The sequence below is a fragment of the Haliaeetus leucocephalus genome, unplaced genomic scaffold (genome assembly GCF_000737465.1).
Source record: "Haliaeetus leucocephalus isolate CR32 unplaced genomic scaffold, Haliaeetus_leucocephalus-4.0 Scaffold202, whole genome shotgun sequence".
Taxonomy (NCBI): Eukaryota; Metazoa; Chordata; class Aves; order Accipitriformes; family Accipitridae; genus Haliaeetus; species Haliaeetus leucocephalus.
In genome coordinates, this window is record NW_010972638.1 from 186,060 (window position 1) to 194,981 (window position 8,922).

The 8,922-nt window shown below is 61.2% G+C and overlaps 1 protein-coding gene across 1 annotated transcript in view; it reads left to right on the top strand.

Moving 5' to 3' along the window:
- PAX4 (paired box 4) overlaps nucleotides 1-8,922 on the top strand; it is a 17,122-nt gene that overhangs the window by 1,137 nt on the left and 7,063 nt on the right. The window lies entirely within an intron of this gene.

An 8,922-nucleotide genomic window follows, 5' to 3' on the forward strand; every position in this document is an offset into this window, starting at 1 on the left:
GGGGGAGGCGGGACTTCCGGGGCACGCGGCGCCAGGGACACGTCGGCAAAGGGCCGCCCGGGCTCCCACGTGGCCTCCTGCCGCGCCGGGGGCGGGGCCGGGCGGGGTCACGCCCCCTTTGCGTCACCACCCCACCCCTCTCCCTCCGCGTCCGTGCAGCGCCGAGCACCGCCGGCACCGGCGGGACCCGCCAGCCCCCCCCCCCGCCCCCGGCGGGGAGATAAGGGGTCCCGGGGGGGCTCCCCCCCCCGGCTCCCCCAGCACCCCCGGCCGTGCTCCCGAGCAGCGGTTTTGGGGAGAAAAGGGGAGAAGGGGGGACACCCCCCCCGCACCCCCCTCCCTGCTCGGCCGCTGCCGCAGGGGTGATTCTGGCCGGTGTCGGGGTGGGCAGCGGCACGGCGGGTCCTCGCTGCCCCGTGGGCCGGCCCCAAGGGCACCCCCCACCCCTCCCGCTCTGCTGCCCCACGGAGACACCCCACCCACCCCACCCCCGGCCTACCCGGGGGCTGCTGGGGGGGTCACCGGCACCGGGAGGCGAGGTCCGTCTCTCCCCGTGGCCTCGACCGCTCGAGGTCACCCGTCATCGTCGTGTCGTGGCAGCGGGGACTTGCAGTCTGGATGCGGCGCCGGGGTGTCCTCTGGCACGGTGCGGCTGCCCTTCTCCACGGGGGGGGCGGGCTCTGGGTACAAATCTCACATCTTAGGGTGACCCCAAATCCCCCCGCAAGCCCAGCCTGGAGCAGAAGGACCCGGGGAGCAAGCGCAGGGCTGGGACCTGGGATCACTCCTGCTCGGGCACGGCATCCAAGCCGGCGGCTCTAGCAAGCAACCGGCCAGCCGGTGGTTCATGCATGGACAAGGACTCTGCCCCGCTTGGGAGGCGATTCGGGGATGCCCCTGGTGCTTACCCGGCCGGAGACACCGTCCGTGGCTGTCCCGTTCCCCAGCAGCACCTCTGCCCTCAGCACGCCCTTCGGTAGCAGCCCTGCGGCGTGCCCCTCACCGCGGTGCCGGGGCACGGTGTGGGCCAGGACCAGCTCCTCGCACCCTGCCGCAGCCACTGCTCAGCTCCGCACTCGCCTCTGCCAGCTCAGAAACTGCCAGCCTGGTACCGAGTCGTGTCATTTGTGGGTGGTAGGAAACAATTATCCTCTTTTTGAGCGGTCACAGAGGGAATCCAGGCAATTGCATCTTTCTGCAATCCCCACTGTGGGGAACGGCAGCGGCACTGCTCTTCAGGCTGGCGGGAGCAGCTGCAGCTGCTGCTGCCGCTGCCGTGACGGTGGTCCCATGTCCCACAGGGCAGCCGGACCCCCTTGCACCAGGTACCGAAGCCCCCCCGAGCGTGGGAGGGAGCCCACTTGTGCTCCCCGGCCGCTCCTGCCTTGGGAACAGGGATGCACCGGTGCGTGATGCCGTATGGCACAGACACCGCTGTCGGGGTGCCCTGTCTGGGCACGGCTGCCTCGGCCGGCAGAGAGGCAGCAGGGTCTGCCGGTCCTGGCATTGCCCCCCGCAGCCTGGCCACCCACCCAAGGAAGTGGGTGCACCGAATCCATCAGGGGTCTGTGGCAGGAGGCTGGCTCTTGCCTGCATTTCGGGGCCGTCGTGCCCTGCTGGCATCTTCTACCTGTTCAGGGCACATTTTGCAGCCTAAATGTTAATTGTGTTTTTTCCATGCAGGGTTTGTTTCCAACACGCGAAGCCCGGCAGCAGCGCAGCCTTTGGCCCCTCTGCCACGGCATCCTCAGGGTCCTGCTCCTGGGGTTTTGCCCCGACTCCGTGCTGCCCTTGCCGACGTCTCCCACCCTGGTTCGGGCTGGTCAGGGAGGGATCCTCCTCCTGGCTTGCTCCCTGCCTGCTGCAGCCCTCCACCACTTTTAATTTTCTTGCTCCAGCTCATTTTATGATAACATATTTCTTTGTTTTCTCCCCTTTTCCTTTTTAATACTTCGCACCGTGATTCATGAGCACCGGGACGAGAGCTCGCCCATGAAGGGCAGGAAATCATCTCCTCTGCCCCAAAACCTGACAAAGCTGCTCCATCACCCTGATTTACAGCATTTCTGGGCCTGGTCCTTGCTGTGCCGCTGTCCTGGCTCACGGCTGCGTCCCACCAGGCTGTGCCTGGGGAGGCAAAGGGGCACGGCGTGTGCTCCAGCACCAGCTCCGGCTCTGGTGAAGGTGTCTTCAAGTCCCAAGATTGCCTCTTTTAGCCAGAATATTTTAATAATCATCTTTTTGATAGAAAAGAAAGTTAAAATGTAGGTGGGAATGCTAAGATAAAGTAGGTTTTCTTGGTTGGCTGACTCATCTGGGATTTTAACTTTCATGTGTGCTTTCTGGAGGAGAAAAGAAAGGATTTTCTTCCAGCCATCCCTGGTGCTCAGTGAGGAACAGGGTCAACCACTGCAGAAAGCCCAGAAAGACACAAAACAGCCTCAGACACGTAGAAAGGAGCTACAAAGAGGAGGGGAAAGCCGGCAGGATCACTCTGGGGTAACTGAACCATCCCCAACCAGCTGCAGCGCCCAGCTTCGGTACGACTGTGGGATTTGAGGTCCCATCCATCACTGCAGGGTTTCAGTACCGCCATGAGATTTGAGGTCCCATCCATCACTGCAGGGTTTCAGTACCGCCATGAGATTTGAGGTCCCATCCATCGCTGCAGGGTCTCTGTACCACCTCGCTGAGCTGCCAACACAGTCAGAAGAGATCCAAGACCTGCTTTTGCCAGCACTCACCCTGGGTGGGAATTGGGGTCCCCAGGGAGCGACCTGCCCTTGTCACTGCTGCCCGGCCATCCCAATGCTGGTGGAGCGCTGCACCGATGCTCCAGCCCTGCTCCGCGCCCCAGGGCTTCCCAGTGCTGTCACCGTGTCCTTCACGTGCTGGGGGGAGCACCCGGGCTGTATTTCAATGCAGAGCCCATAAATATTTCGTGTCAAGTGCTGACATTTTAATACAATGCAGAGTGATGCATTTTGCAAGTAATCGGGCTGGAGGTGGTGCGGCTGAGAAGCGTCTGAGCCCCAGGGCAGCGGTGCCAGCCAGCTGCTGGCACAGCAGCTCAGCACCATGGGTGCCAGACCATGGCCGGCCGGCGTGCCGAGGCACGAGGCTGCGGGAAGGGGCCAGTCACTGTTCCCAGGCTCCTGGGTGCAAATCCCAGCGGAGCCCCCCGGGGACCCCCAGCAGTGCATGGGCTGCGTGCATCGGTGCAACACTGGGCACCAGAAGGGACCTGGCTGGGGACTATGCAGCCACGCAGGGGTGGGCATGGGGCGTGAGCTCCCTGAGGAGCCCCAGGGGTTTCCAGCCTCCTGAGCAAGCCCGTTGGTGGTCTGAAATGCATCCCCTGCAATGCGGGATGAGGCTTGCGGGCACGTACCTGGCTCTCGTAGGAACCGTGGAGGCAAAGGCTGCTCTGCTGCTGGATAAAGGGGGTCTCCCCCTGCCCCCAGCAGTGCCAGGGGCCCTGTGCTGATCCCCAGGATGACCCTGCAGCGCACCAATTCCCCGTCCAACCCATCAACACAGCCAGCCATCAGCAGGACTGGACATGAGCCTTGTCCTCTAATCCCTCATTTCCCAGGGCCACTTCTCCCATTAGGGGTCTCCAGTCCACGCTCATCTCCTCCTGGAAATGCCTGGTGGCTCAAGGTCCCCCATGGCCCTGCTGTCCCAGGGGAGCTGCACTTCACCCCCCCCCGCCCCATCTCGGAGCATCCCGGCGCTTTGCATGGGACCCCCCGGTTCCACCATCCTTGTTGGCCAGAGAGCGCCCACCGTGGTGGGTGATGCTCAGCCCTTCCTGACCACAACCCCTGGGACCAGCGTGGCGGTGGCTCTCAGCTGGGATGAGAAGGAGGAAAAAACAGTAACTGGGTGTCAGAGGACCTTAACGACGTGGTCTCCTCTTGCCGGGGGTGGTAAGCAATTCTCAAGCGCGCTCCAAAGCCCATTATCTCGAGCGTCAATACCCAGTGCACAGCCTTGTGACAACACTAATGATCTCCTGGTGCTTCGTTCGTTTGCGCAGGCGGCAGGCAGTCTGCACAGGACGGGGGGCTCTGGCCCTCCTGCTCCCTCTCCCACCGGTGGTACCCGGGGAATGAAGCCACTTGCCAAATGCTGGACAAAACCCCAGGCATGAGCAACAGCGGTTTGCTAGCGAGTGAACATCTTGCTGCTAAAAATCTCGTGTAACAATTGCATTCCCAATTCCGCTCCCTCTGTGTCCCTGTTCCTGTGCAGTGCCGATGGCACTATTAATGACTGAGCTGGTCCCCTCCATCCTCCCAGCTTCTCGTCCCTTGTCCCTGCAGGGTCCCATTTACTCTCCCGTGTCCCTTCCCAGCCACGCGCTCCGAGACCCCAAACCCCAGCACGTTCCCGTTTCCTTGCCGCGAGCCCAGGTACCTGATGCCAGCACAGATCTCCCAGTGCAGGGGCCAAGGGGCCATCGCTCCCTGCTCCGGCTCGTTAGCGCTGATGAGCATCACCCATGCTCCTGGGCAGGGAAGCTGCTCATCACTCCCTCCCCAGACTGAGGCTGTCTCCAGCCCACTACCAGCTCCCAAAGAAGGAAAAACCTTCCGGACGTCTCTGGTGGGATCAAGGATGAGAGTTTGGGAGGGGAACCGGTCCCTAAGCCTCTGTTCAGCCCCGGACCCACTGACAGCGGCTCAGACCCGCTGTGCAGAGCTGCTCTGCCCCGAGCCGCGGCTGTGCTGGGCAGGGCTGTCTGTCCCTGTTCCTCCCACCAGCACAGCACGGGAAACGTGGGGAGAGAAGGGCCATGAAAGAACATCCTCAAGGCCCCACTGTCACCCACTTTGCTCTTGGGCTGCGTCTCCCCAGGGAGCTCCCCAAGCCCCGGGCAGGTCCCAGGACAGGGCAGGACCCTCGCCCCAGCTCCGTGCTCCAGCTGCTGAGCATCCTCTGGTTAAACTCCCCAAATCCGGTTGGCAGGGGCACAGAGGAATCTCTTTCCTGGGTAGGGAAAGCTCAGCAAAGCCCAGCCGTCTGCAGTTATGTTGTATTGTAATTATGGGTTAATGAACGCTCATCAGAGTTCACGTCTGCCTGGAGAGCTCAGGGTTTGGGGTGACCCTCAGGGGCTCTGCTTTCCCAGCTGATCCCTGGCCCATGGCAGTCACTGGTAGCCCCGGTCCTGGGTGCACGCACCCATCCTCATCCTCCTTCTCTGCACAGGCCACCAGTGTTACCTGGAAATGCCACCGCTCGGAAAATATGATGCTGGTGGCTGTGGCTGATCCCCCGGGTCCCAGTGCGCTGTTCTGCTGTGGGCTGGCTCCCCATAAACAGTGTTTCCCGTTAGTCAGGAGCCAGCTTCTCATCTGCCTAATGTGCGCTCACCTAATTTCACATTACAAGAGGTTTTAATCAATCCATCATGCTGTACTAAGTCAAATGTCTTACAGAAATCCAATTGCCCTATATCATCACAGGTGTCTTCATCAGCCAGAGCCAAAATCTACTTTAAAAAGGAGATGGAGATGAAGATGAAAATTAAGATGATGGATCTGCTTGGCTGGACCCCCATCCCATGCAAACATCCCAACATACCAGCAGCTGTGGTAGACACCACCTCGCTGCTAAGCTGGTGCCAAACCAGCACCTCAGCACCTTGCCTGGGACATGCCCTCCCTTTGGGACATTCGAAGGATTGTGCTCATCTCTGCACCCCCCCGTGCCCACAGCATGCCCCCGTTCTTGCCAGTGGTGGCAGCAGGGACCTGGGTGCCGGTGGGTGCCCCCCTGGGGCAGGAGAGCCAGGCAGAATCATCCTGCGTGCTGGCGAGCCAGACTCTGCCCGGTGCCGCTTCTGAGAGGGGATCCCATGGGACACGGCAGCCCCGAGGCTCTGACAGCCCTGGGAGCCTGGAGGGGGCTGTTGGAAAGATGGCAGTTTTGGGGAGACCCCTGCAGCCCAGCAAGCTCCCAGGGTCTCCGGTGGGGCCATGGGCAGCCAAGAGGTCCCCAGCAGTTCCCCCGCAGCCTGGGCAGGTCTCCTGCCCACAAAGCCGCTCAGCAATGCTCCGTGTCTGGCAGCATCCCAGCACAGCCCCGGAGCTGCTTTTCCACCTCAGGGCCCTGGGGAGAAGCAGGGAGATACAGGGAGACCCAAGGTCTGCCCCAGGGTGCAGCTGCTTGCAGGGATGGGGTACGACTGTGAGAAAGCAGAAATTACCTCTCCTCTGCTCCAGTCCATGCCTGCCTCGCTGGCAGCCCTGCCAACCATCTCTGGGCATCTTCAGAAACCGCACCAGGAGCATCCCGCTCCAAAACCTCTGCTCCGGGCAAATGAGCCAGGCAGAAAATTGCCCGTTATCAGGGAGATGGGGAAAAATCTACCCCTGGCAAAGGAATGCTTTTCCTGGAGCCAGGTACTTAATTTTCTAATTTTTCCCTGTTTTTGGACTTATTCCTCTTCCGGAGAGCAGGGACCATCCTCAGCACCACTGTGCCCCTGGCTGCCCAGCCACGCAGATGGAGGCTGGGGAGGGCATCCCCAGGGCCGGCTGCAGGGATGGACCAAGGCTCCAGGGGCTCCACGGGGGATTTGGGAGGCCTGAGCTGCTGCTGCTTTTCCACACGCCCTTGCCCATGTGTCCGAGCGCAGGCTGGGACGGAGGAGCCTGCACCAGAGGAAAGCCCAGAAGAATGTTGTGCCACTGCTTATATGGTGTGAAAATACCCAACAATATCCTCTCTCCTGGGTTTCCTGCATCTGACTTCTTTCCTGCATCTGCCTTCTTTCCTGCCTGCCTTCTCACCTTTCGCCTTGCCTTGCCTTGTCCTCCCTCTCCCTCTGCACTAAGCAGCACCTTGGGCACCCTAAATACCTGCAGTATCTGCCTGCTAGGGACAAGGTGTTCCCTGGGCACAGGGGGAGCCTCACCACACTCATGCCACACTCATGCCATGCTCACACGTAGTGAGAAGCAGCAGCAAATCCCCCTGGGATTTGCCTGGCTGGCTGCTGCAGCTCTGCTCCTGGACTCCTGGGTCCCAGGGATAGAGCTCTCCTGGCAGCTGGGATGATCACAAGCTGGTGAGAGGGGACCCTTTGCTGCCCACCAGCTGCCACGGTATATGATGGCACATACAGTCAGGAGGTGATCAGCCAGCAAGGTCCCCAGGCCACTGGGCCAGTACCAACATGTGCCAGCCGCTGAAAACCCAGGCAGCCAAACATCCTTCCCCAGGAAGCACAGCAACCCCATCCTACCCTGGGGATGCTCAGCATCCCCATCCTGCTCTTGGGATGCTCAGCATCCTTGCCCTTCTCCCGGGACATACACCATCCCCATCCTGTCCCAGGAAGCACAGCATGCCCATCCTGCCCCTGGGATGCTCAGCATCTCTGTCCTGTCCTCCCTGTCCTCAATCCTTCTCCTGCCTGAGGGCAGCACAGCATCCCCATCCTTCCCCAGGACACCCTGGGGTCGCCCCCTTTCCCCAGGTAGCACTCCCTCCCCCAGCCCCTCCCCAGGCATTCGCATTTACACTCCCTGTGGTGTGAAGGTGCTGCCCGAAAGCTGCTGGCACTGACTGTGGCAAGGGCACTGCCCGAGTCCCACCTGCCAGCCGCAGAGCCCCAGCTGGAGGCACAGTCATGGCACCGCATGGCCGGGTGAGCAGGACCCCGGCTGGGCGGCTCACGGCACCTGCTACCAGTGGGGCTACCGGCGCATCTGCCACTTGCTCTTCACCAGGGAGGCACCGCCTGGTCCTTCGGGCAGGCGAGGGCAGGCAGGGAGGGAGCTGCCCTCCGTGCTGCCACTCCTCCCTTGCCCATGCTGGCAGAGGTGCATCCGCTGAGCACCCACGGGCAGCACCCTTAAACCCTGCTCCTTCCCCACCCGCTGCATAGTGGCAAATCCGTGAAGTTGGATGCAAACCAAAGCTGAGGTCCTGGGATCAACATTGGGGCCCTGGAGCAGGGGACGTGGAGAGCCTGACTGAGGGTCCCCTGCATACTGTCAGGTCCTGGCACAGGGGGAACCTGCCCAGCCCCAGGAGAAGGCAGGAGACGAGGGGCTGGCATTTCCCCCCCCGCCCCAGCTCCTGCCTGACCCTATCCTGCTGTGCCCATCCTTGTCCCCAGACCATCCCATTGTGCTGCACGGCAGCGCTGGCTGCACTCCCACCACAAAGGAAATGTCTGCAAAAAAAGCTCTTCCCTGAGATGAAGGTGGATGGGAGGAGATGTGCAAGCAAGCATGAAATGCAGACGGCATGGTGGGACCTGAAGCATCTTTCCGTCTCTCCATATCTGTCCCCACCTCTCCATCTCTCCATGTCTCCATGTCTTCACCTCTCCATCTCTCTATCTCTCCATTTCACCATCTCTCCATCACTCTGTTTCCATCTCTCCATGTCTCCATGACTACACCTCTCCACCTTTCCATCTCTCCACCTCACCATCTCTCCACCTCTTCATCTCTCGACCTCTCCATTTCCCTGTGTCTCCATGTTTCCACATCTCCACCTCTCCATCTCCCCATCTCCCCACCTCTCCATCTCCCTGTCTCTCTCTGCCTCCATCTCATCTCTCCACCTCTCCACCTCTCCACCTCTCCATCTCCCCGTCTCTCCACCTCTCCACCTCGTCTTTCCATCTCTTCACCTCTCCATCTCCCCGTCTCTCCACCTCTCCACATCTCCGTTTTTCCATCTCCCTGTCTCTCCACCTCTCCACCTCTCCATCCCTCCACCTCTCCACCTCTCCGTTTTTCCATCTCTCCACCTCTTCATCTCCCCACCTCTCCATCTCCCTGTCTCTCTACCTCTCCATCTCTCCATCCCTCCACCTCTCCGTTTTTCCACCTCTCCACCTCTCCATCCCTCCACCTCTCCACCTCTCCATCCTGTCTCCCCACCCCCCCACCT